The 11209-nt window shown below is 29.9% G+C and overlaps 1 long non-coding RNA gene across 1 annotated transcript; it reads right to left on the bottom strand.

Annotated features, from left to right (window-relative positions):
• Nucleotides 1–2172: 2172 nt before the first annotated feature.
• On the bottom strand, nt 2173–10046 carry LOC146998261 (uncharacterized). Its single transcript, XR_015040401.1, has 3 exons — nt 8277–10046; nt 5450–5539; nt 2173–2314 (listed from the first exon to the last, which is right to left on the bottom strand). It is a non-coding gene; the product is annotated as an uncharacterized LOC146998261 (long non-coding RNA).
• Between the last annotated feature and the right edge of the window lie 1163 nt (nt 10047–11209).

The following is an 11209-nucleotide window of genomic DNA, read 5'->3' as shown; positions in this document are numbered from 1 at the left end:
ATACAGAGGAAAATTCCAGTGAAAGTATGTGAAGGTGTGATGATCTAAAACCTACTTTTCTTTACACAGATAGTCTCAAATTGTTCTCCTATGGTTACTATGGAAAAATCAGAAATGTTGAAAATATTTATACAACTTATTTTGTTTTTAAATCTGAATTTGTGAATATATTGAAACTGAGCAAGGAAATTAAAATGAATTATTAATACAAAATATTAAAACTGAAAATTTTGCTTTTATTTTTAAGATATTAAAAATCTTTTGATCATTTTTAAACATCCAATAGCCCCCAAATTGAATTATTCATAATTAAATTATTTTACAAAATCAGTTTCTAATTTCAGTTAATTTGTATTAAAATTGAATAATAAAATTACCCATTTAATAATCTTCACATAAATGAATCATCTTTCTTTAAAACATGTAAGGAATTTATAGTGTTTTGATGACACTGTTGAGAAATTGTTAAAAGGAATAAATTGTATTTTTAAAACTAAATCAATTCCTAGCCTCAGAATAAATAAATATGTTTTCATAACATGAGAATGCTGCAGGCTTTTTTATATATTTAATATTTAGTTGTAAAAATTTGACATTATGTTAACAATTCTTTATATCATTCAAAAGGTAACTCAAGAAGCTCTTCTAAAATTCTATCTTTCTGCTCACACAATTAAAAAAAAGCCCTCAGATTTTAGCATTCACTCAAAGTGGCTAAAAGTTTATGAATGCATAGATTATCAATACAGATGGGGCAGTGGAAATAGCAAAACATTTTATAAGATACTGACACCAGAAAGTTATATATCTTCTATATATTTGAAAAATGAAGAAATATATCATGTAATTATGTAGAAATATTAAAATGTTTTCAATTAGATATATCATGAATTAAATGCATTTTAAATCAATCGGATTAAAAATTAAAAAAAAGGATTGTTAAGAACTGTGTGTAATGCTTTTAAATAGCTTGGCTTGTTAGTCAATAATATATTAGATTTTAAAGGTAAATATGTTAAATTTTGCCAAATGGCAAGACTTGAATGAAAAGCGAAACAAGTTTACGACTGACGATATGAAGTCACATTTCAAAACTAATAGCCCTTTTAGATTAAAAAAAAAAAGTTCTGAAAATAACTTGCAATGGTTCATTGGTATTATTTTACGCAAAATTCAGTAAAATGAAATTTACCCGTTGAAATCAGCACCAAATTAAACTTTGTAAATTCTAGCGCATGTTAAAGGTTGTCTCATCCAGAATTTTATTACTAACCATTCATTTCAGAGCAAAATAAAACAGTAATTGCCATTTATATGACAATCAATATAAAAAATTTAAATCTGCATTTTATGCAACATAGAAAAACTTCAAAAGATCTACTGTTTACCATGCAATTAAGGTATTTTATTCTGCTATCAACTCTACCAATTATTAATCCATAAAGTATATTCAGTTTACTCTTTCTGCTCAATATATTCAATGTAAAATTTTCCATAAATTTATTAATTCATTTTATTTTGAGGTGAGCTTTTATTCAACTTTCAATGTCAACGAGAATGTTTAGTTCATTTTTTATTCGGTCTCAAAAGAGAAATCCAAATACGTTGATTTAGATACGTGTATTTATGAAGCAAAATACATGAGAAATCACAGTGAGAAAAGCACTGTGATTATATATAACAAACTGAGATTATATATAACAAATAACTTAAACTGTGATTATATATAACAAATGCAGTGAATTATAGTTAAAAAATAATGAAAATATTTATATTTCTGAACTATTTCATATATAACATTTTCAGTTTCGCATATGTGGCAATTTAAGAACTTTTTTACGTATACCAATTTTTTGAAATATCTGCAAATTTTTGTATCTTCAAGGAAAGCTTATTCTTTCACCTTTAGTATATAAGTAATGGTAATTTACCAGATAAAATTACTTAATGGGGAATACAGAAAAATATCTAACCACTTACCTTTGTGACTTCATCTGCAAAGAGACTAAAAAAGTAGTTCAGCTAAATCTGCTATAATAAATATTTATAATAATGCTAAATTATGCAATATCTATTAATATGACAAATTTTTGTAAAGCTATTTATTTGGATGAAAAATAAACACATTCAGAAATTTATGGCACTATATTATGATTAACAGAGAAAAAACACTTTTCAAAATTCAAAATAGTTTTTATTAATCCAATTTATCACATCTTATTTGAATTCATGAAAAACAATATTATATCCATGTATTCTTATGTATATAAGAACTCTTGATAAATTGGATCTCTGTCATTGCCTTTCACAGCACCTAAAATAAAAAAAAACTCACAATTACTATATGTGAATATAATTCATAATTAAATTTAAACAAATTACTATTAGAATGCAAATTAAAGGAAGCATTTAAAATATTTTAACGTTTAGTACCTATAAACAGAGTAGCAATTATTTGATTTTTCGATTATAGTAAAATAAACATGGGGGATGCCTTTTAAAATTTTTTATGTCAGAAAATAAACTCAAACCACCAGCTGAACATATGAGCAGTTTTATCAATCAGCCACTGGTAGGTAACCTGGATACTGAATCAACAGATAAAGTTTCCAAGATAAAGAAAGAAACAAAATTATGATAATCACATCTTACCTATTCATAAAACTATTTTAAATTTAATGTGTAGGCAAGTCCAAAAAGAGTGAGAATGAATTTATTTTGCAACAAAGTCTTGCAGGAGCAAAAAAAAACTTGTCTCATGAGATTGGCAAGTAAAAAATAATTAACTGCATCTGCTAACATTTATCTGACAACACATAAGTAATTGTTAGCTACGTGCAGAAAATAAAATCTGATTAGGGGCGTAGCTAGAGGGGGGAAAGGGGGGCATCTGGCCCCGGGTGCAGAATCCAAGGGGCGCCAAACTGATGTTAGAACATTTTAGAATTAAATGTTTTCCATCCTTGGCAAGCAGTAGGGGGTGCGAAATCTTCAGTTGTCCCTGAGCGCTGAAAGCCCTAGCTATGACTCTGAATCTGATCATGTTAATGCAATTTTAAACTTTTGAATTTAACTGCAGAAATTTACCAAAGAAGTACTTGTACCAGTAGTAAATGAAGATGTGGCTAATCTTTACTGTATGGTACACCTTGGTTTCTGTCTGAAAAAAAAAATCGCAAAGTGGTATTGGTTGTTTGTGAAATGTGGAAGCCCATTGTGTCAAATAAGTTTTTCGGTAACCCTAATGTTGATAATGTTGGCAAAAGTAGCCTTTGGGGGAAAAAAAAAAAAATTGTCAATAAAAAGGAGTTATTTCTGCAAATATTGCCAACGTGCTGTGATAAATTTAGTTTTGAGCTACTTTTTTTAATAGTAAACCTTTTGTACGGTCCCAGGTTTTTGGTTCTTACCATTCTTTTCAATTGCTGTGTTTGGTTGCATGGAAGTGGTATGGTCTTGTATTTTGAACATGCTATTTATTATTTTGGTGTGGGTACCATCGTTTGAGTATGTCTGAGGTGACTAAGAGACGAAAAATTTAATTGAATTGCTTACCTGGAGGATGGTGGTGAGAAGCCTAAACATATGCATGTGAAAAAAAAGGTATGTTAAAAAAATGACGTTTCATTTATTTTTTTGTCTCTGTGTGTTAATTTTTGTTAGAAGATTTGTTGTTTAATTTTTTTATGTTACGAAATATGTATTTTTGGTAACTTATTCCTCTCTGTTTGTGTATTTTTGGTTGTCTGTGTGTTAAGACAGTGGCAAATTTTTTCTGGTAACTATGATATTTTTAACTTTCTGATTTTCTTAAAGTGAAAATAGATCAATGTGTACATGGACAAAGTTAAGGCAGTGCACAATGCCCAGTTTGTGCAGTTCTCTGTTTTAATAGGTCGATGTGTACATGGACACAGAGTTTGTGTATGTCTGACTTCTTATTTTGGTTTTGTGTAGCGGCCACCTTGAAATTGGTGCCGATCCTCTCAGGTGACGATCTTGATATAAAAAAAAGAAACGATTTGCCAAGGGTTACAGTAGAGTAAATTTTTACCAAAGATGTTCTACCATAATCACCATTTCAGTGGTTTAAACACTAGTGGAGCAGTATGCAGAGATGAAGATTTGAGTTTTGTTTACAGAGCATGATGGTTTAGGCACTCCAGCCATTACAGTGAACAAAATTATAATAAACATAGCCACAATAATTGTCTATAAATATTGATGTATAACACTGCATTAACTAATATATTTCTTACGCTAGTATATACAGAATCCTTAATCGAAGGGAAAATCAGAAGACTGTGCATGCATTTTCCTTTAACTGAAACATGGATTTGACCATACAAATCTCAGTCTTACGGGACATGCCACACTATGCAGATAGACAGTAAAAAGTGCTTGTGTTGTTTTTATTTGTTAGAGGTATGAAATAAATATACTTCTAGATTTTAATTTTTTCTTTTCTTGTTTTACATTTGGATTACCTATCAAAAAGTAAGGAATTTTGATATTATTACAATATCAGAGTTAAAATAACAATTATTGGACGTGTTAAAGTAATGAAAATTTTAAATTAGGTTAAAAAGTAAACAAAATTTACTTTTAAATTACTTTAATTAATTTATTAAATTTTAATTTATTAAATTTACTTTTAAATTTTTAAATTAGGTTAAAAAATAACAATTATTGGACATGTTAAAGTAATGAAAATTTTAAATTAGGTTAAAAAGTAACCCTTAATCTGGCATATTTTTGAATTAAACTCTATCGACATTAAAAACAACAAAACGTCCCTCTTTATTAAGGACTTTAATTAACTAATTTTAAATACGGAGCTATGAATGAATTTTTTCCCTTGCATGTTATAATAACTGAAACAAAATTACTCTGATACAGTCAAAATTCCTAAATGCAAGTACATAAAATTTACTTTAGCAATTTAAAGAGATGAGACACACTGAACACATGAATAAATTTCTATCAAAGAATAATTTATTAAATTTGGCCCGTTCCATAGTAAACTTTGACTATTAGCTTACATTATTACACCATGTTATCAGTTTGAAAAGCAAGTAATATGCCAGATCTTGGATGTAAAAGAAATGCACAAAATAATATACAGATTATTGAAAAATGATGTATACCAATGTTTATAGATATGATTAAATGTAACAGAAAATTTACTGTCACAACCACATTTTTAAGTGAAATGCATTATTTTAACATTTTACAATATTTAAGGTATGGCATTAAATGCAACATTATGTGCCTGGATATAAGTTAGTAAATTAAAAAAAAAAATAATAATAATAATCAAAGAATGAATAAAAAATTTCAAAAACAAGCAGAATTTAATTTAGAAGACCTTTAGACACTTATGATAAATAAATTTGAGAATTATTAACCCAAAATTAAATTATAATTAACTAAAACCAGTTTGACTGACCTTCTACAAAATCCTTCAGCTGCAATTTTTTCTAGCTTGAAAACCAAATTCTTCTCCACATGGTAATAACATCTTAACCAGTTGAAATTCCTGCAGAAAGTTTGATCAGTAATAGAATTAATAGAATAGAAAAATTAACACAAAAGTATAGAACATCATTTAAACTTAACATTATTACAAATTTTGGTGCTTTCTGACTATCAGCAAAGCTGTGAAAATTGGCAAAATGGTTAGTTTATGGTTCATATCTACTGCTCTGTTCACAAGTAGTAATTCATATAAGCACTTTATAAGAAACAAGAAATTTTAGGATGCACACACACAAAAATATATACATTGGGTCAATATTCACATATTTTTCATCCAATGGAATACTATTCAGAAATAAAGATTAAATATAAAGCATGTAAATACATGTGTGTGGTATGCATATTCATAGTTTGCTATTATCATGTGCATACTCTTGCTGTTGTAGCATAAGTTGAAGCTGTGAGGGCAGATGATAAGAAAGTATCAGAATTTTTCATGTATAAGAAAAGATTGCCCTGACAATAGTATCTCAATTGTTTAGCACTGACATTTACATAGCGCATTAGAAATATATAGTAATATATGTATAATAAAAAGATAATTGCATATTATTAATTCATTTTTTTAAATGCCAAACTTTAACAATTCTTTCACATGAACATCTAAAATCCATTCTTAACTAAAGAATAAATAAAAAAACCATGTAAATTTCTTATCAAGCCCATCATTTCCGAAATGTCTACTTCTGAAAGTTCCCAGCATTTCTCAATATATTATTAAATTACTAAACTAAGCATCAATGATCGTCATGTTCGCTAATGTGGCAATATCTTTCACACTTCTTTGTTACCACAAGTAACAAGTAGGCTTCAATAAATCTTTAACTGTTACATGCTACTTTTGTCTAAAATTTGTACAAATAATAAAATTAAATGAGCTCTTTATAATATGCTCAAAGAAATAATTTTGTATGAAAATTTGTATTTTATATATTGGCCTGATTAATGATTCAGGAAATAATTCGGGTTTTCAAAGTGCTTCCAATAATTCAAATTTCAGCTTATGTCAAAATAAAATCTATAACACAAAGATAAGCAAATTTCCTTATGAACAAATGGCCCACCAGCGGCCGAGCGGTAAAGTCGCTGAACACTGGTAGTTCGGTCCGAGGTTCGAATCCCGCGAACGGGCTGGCTGCATGGGTGTTTTCATGGTTTTCCCCATGTGTAACGTGTATACAAGCCAGTTTCCCTTAGAAAGTCCTCCACGAAAGGCATCCCTCCTCTTAGGCAGATAGCCCTAGTGTGCTTTGCCATAATTAAATACACCAACACCTTATGAACAATGCATTTTAACATTATTCAATCACTGGCAATCACACAGTACTGATTGCTTCAATAAACATTACTGTAACTGTGTTATTTAAAAGACTGTAATGTTTTAATTATTTCCTTAATTAAAACATTACAGTCTTTTCCTCCTTCTAACACCAAAAGAAAACCCAGATAAGAAATATAAAAATATCAGTAAAAATAAATTATATTACTGAATGACACTTTACATTAATTACACTTATGCATATATTATTTTATTATAAATTATTTCAAAATCAAAGAAGAGAAGGGGGAGAAACTTTAATATTGACATTTCTAAAATGATATAAACATTAATCATTTAGTACAGTTTGTTATTTCAGGCAAAAAGAATTCACTTTTCTGGATAGCATTTATATTTCCATCTCACTTTCAATGAAACATTAAGAGAAATGCATATAATTTAAACACCAGTTTATTTTATTTATCAGATAGATTATGTCAACTCGAAAAAACCTATCAGTAAAATTCGGTAGTAATAATTCTGAATGTTAGGCAACTTGCAAGATTCAACAAAAATTATCAATACTTTTATTATAATGACAATACTACAGTAACATGAACATAAAATTAAACTGCATATAACTATAAAATAAGCCAGCATATAATAATGGTGCATTGGTTTCTAAAACAATGGGCTCGATGAAGAAATACATGTATTATGGTAGCTATTCATATTCTTCAGCTTTCCTAATATTCTCATGTTCACTTTACATAACTAAAGTATCTAAAATACAATAAAAATGCAAACAATATTTATGAGAAAATGTTAAAAGCAATCATAAGCATTTGATTGAATGACCATATTTTGTCTTCCTGCAAGTCGAATCTTAAAATGATATGCACTTTGAAAAATGCTTAATCCTTTTATAAAATATTCAAAAAAGATTAAAAAAAGGTACTGTTCTGTTATCAGGACCGGGTTCAGAATTGTATTTATGTATACTTGTATATTTGTGTGTCTACATATACACATCTATGCACGTACTTACGAACACAGGTTCATACATTTCCGATTCTGGTCCCAATAACAGAACAGTACCCCCAAAAAAACTTGAATTACAAACTAGATTAAGATAATGTTTCAACCATACATATTTTGGACAAAACAATGCAAACTCTTATTTTTATACAATTGTTCAAACTATTTAACATAAATTTATTGCTGCAATAAAATAATAAGCAATCTGATCACACATATTATTTTGAAACTGAATGCATAAACTAGACTAAAAAAAATTCAGTCATAAACATTTGGATAGCAGGGCAAATTAGATATTTGAAAAGACAGCCAGCCATTGAGATACACGTAATTCACGACAGAATGGTAACAATTCATAAAGCTGTGAAACACTTAACTGTCAAAATGACATAAATTCGAAAAGCAAAAAAAGTAAACATACAAGTATTGCAACTGAACTTACCTTTCATGCAACAAAAATTACCCATACAAGTTAACCTCATGGCGCAGCCATTTTGGATTTCGTTTCAAATCAGACAGATGTTTACGGATTTGCGGAAGAATACGAGGAACTAGTAGTTTGCCGGATACAATGTGCAATGACGCGAAAGAATATAGTTCTGTAGAACTTCCTACATTATTCCGTAATAAACAGTACTATTTCTAATTTTTTCTTTATCTAATTAATTAATTAATAGGGAAATAGTTAAATAATGCCGAGTTCATTTTTAATGAAATGTAAAATTTTGCATGTATGGGACGACCACCTTCCATCCAATATTTCTGAGAATATAAACAAATTTTGGAATCTGAGAGTATCAGTAAATAATATAGAATATCGCCTCTCAAACGACCACTTCTGAAAGTGACCAATAGTTCTGAGATTATAAATAAATATTAATATTAAGCATTATTTCTATAAGACGACCATCTCTATATAAGACCAAAGTTTCTAGAATCTTGGATAGTCATCAGAGATGTATCTTTACTGCGAAATTATCGCACGACTGTAATTCAATATCAATATACTTTTATTATAATGACAATACTACAGTAACATAAACATAAAATTAAACTGCATATAACTATAAAATAAGCCAGCATATAATAATGGTGCATTGGTTTCTAAAACAATATGCTCGAATATCAATAACAGATCGCGCGATTGAAAAACATTTTCTGTCCTGTAATTAGAGGAAAAAATTTTCCTTATGAGGTATTTCTCCCGCTTTCCTAGCGTGCCTTCGTGGTGTAATAGTTCTGCACGCTGGGCCGGTATTTTAGAGGTCCGTGGTTCGATTCACGGCGAAGGCGGTTGCTAATTTTTCATCTCTACGGCTTCCCAAAAAAATCCTAATGTCTCTACAGTGGCGCCCGAACTAAAAAGGTGTTGGATGAGGTATATCCACACCCAGGATTTAGTGATTGGATCCCCTTAAAAAAAAGTCGGCCTTTAAAAAGAGAAGTAATATAAGGTATTTCTCCCGCTTTCCTAGCGTGTCTTCGGCCCACCAGCGGCCGAGCGGTAAAGTCGCTGAACCCTGGTAGTGCGATCCGAGGTTCGAATCCCGCGAACGGGCTGGCTGCATGGGTGTTTTCGTGGTTTTCCCCACGTGTAACGTGTATACGAGCCAGTTTCCCTTAGAAAGTCCTCCACGAAGACATCCCTCCCCTTAGGCAGATAGCCCTAGTGTGCTTTGCCATTATTAAATACACCACCACCACACCTAGCGTGTCTTCGTGGTGTAGTGGTTCTTCACACTGTGCCGGTATTCCAGAGGTCCGTCCTTCGATTCCCGGCGAAGGCAGTTGCTAATTTTTCATGTTTCCTGCTTCCCAAAAAAATACCTAATGTCTCTATATCCAACTTTAAAAAAAAAAAAAAAAAAAAAAAAAAAAAAAAAAAAAAAAAAAAAATTCGTTTCCGTAATTAAATATATCTATATCTAATTTTACCTATATTTGTAGTAGGGTTTGTAATCTGTAAGTAATTATACATGTAATTTACACATTTTTTATAAAAAAAATATATGTTATTTAGAATTTTGCAAATATTCTAGAAAATGCTAATCCATTGAAAAAAATCTTTTCCATGACTAAATAAATTTTTAAAAACGTCAGAAAAAATAGCAGTTAAAATTAATAACAAAATAACAAGAATAAATCATCAATCATATCAATATTTTTAATGTACAGCATTTAGAAACAACTTAGTAAAATACATATGAAAAATAAAATAATGTGCAAGTTTCAGATGTGCAATGTCAAAAAATTAAAACTGGTAAATTTGAGAACAAATATCCTAAAAATGTTTGACAACGAAAGTCCTCCGGACAATGCAGAATGAATGTCCTCAGGATGAGAAATTGGTGAACTCCTCAGGACATCTGAGAATCAACATCTTCAGGACATCCTGTCATATCCCGGGACATAGCGACTTAAATAAGACATCCTCAGGATGTTAAATTACGATCTCCTCAGGACATCTGAGAATCAACATCCTTAGGACATCCTAAGTATGTCCCGGGATATTGCGACTTAAATAGGACATCCTGAGGATGTTTTGTGCTATGGGGGTTAGTGACTGGGCAAGAGGTAGTTGCAGTAAGCGTTACGTACGATTGCATGATGAATTTGAATGACGTAATTTAGACTTATAGTACTATTTTTAAGGTAGAGAGAGGTCCCCAAATTAAATAAAAATAAAAGAGGTTATAGCTAATTAAAATTAGGTGTTTGTTTTCAAATTTTTCATTTACATTTCTTTTCGTTGCCGTTGCTCGCTTTGAAATTGTTAGCTTGTAAATCAAAAATTCGTTAAAGTTGTACAAAATATGAAACAGATAATAAAACAAATTCCAAATTTGGCTTCCAGATACCTATATTCGAGTGGAAAGTTTGGTGTCTCTAGGTATCGTTGTTTTTTTATAGTGCGAGAAACAAACATTCATGCAAATTCTTCATTATTTACTTTCTTTAAATATAATGTAGGGAGATAATATTCGGTAGCAACAATTTGAAAAGTGAAACGCCGTTTTATAGTGGACGGCGCAAAATGTCAAACCCTAATTACTAGCCCTTCTGGAAAAATTGCCCCCTTGGGGTAAAAATAAAAATTACTTCTCGAAAGCGGCAGGCGTTTCATTTTTAATACACGATACAATCGTTATTAAATAATTAAAATTTGTATTTTATATTCCTAAAGTGCATTTACTTTCGATATCTTGCTACTGTTTGCCAACTTGCGATATTAGTTTTTTTTTTTTTTTTTTTTTTTTGGTTCGTTAAAAAAAAAAAAAAAAGTCATCAACATCGCCAACTTGTAACCGATAAGTAATTTGTACTCTTATATCGCGTTGTCTGGAAAATAACGCAGGTTTTGCAATTATTTATCTT

Source organism: Stegodyphus dumicola, chromosome 3 (genome assembly GCF_044657685.1).
Source record: "Stegodyphus dumicola isolate Sdum_Otavi_A_Nest chromosome 3, ASM4465768v1".
NCBI lineage: Eukaryota > Metazoa > Arthropoda > Arachnida > Araneae > Eresidae > Stegodyphus > Stegodyphus dumicola.
Note: the sequence above shows the minus strand (reverse complement) of the source record. Positions and strands in the feature narration are given on the sequence as shown.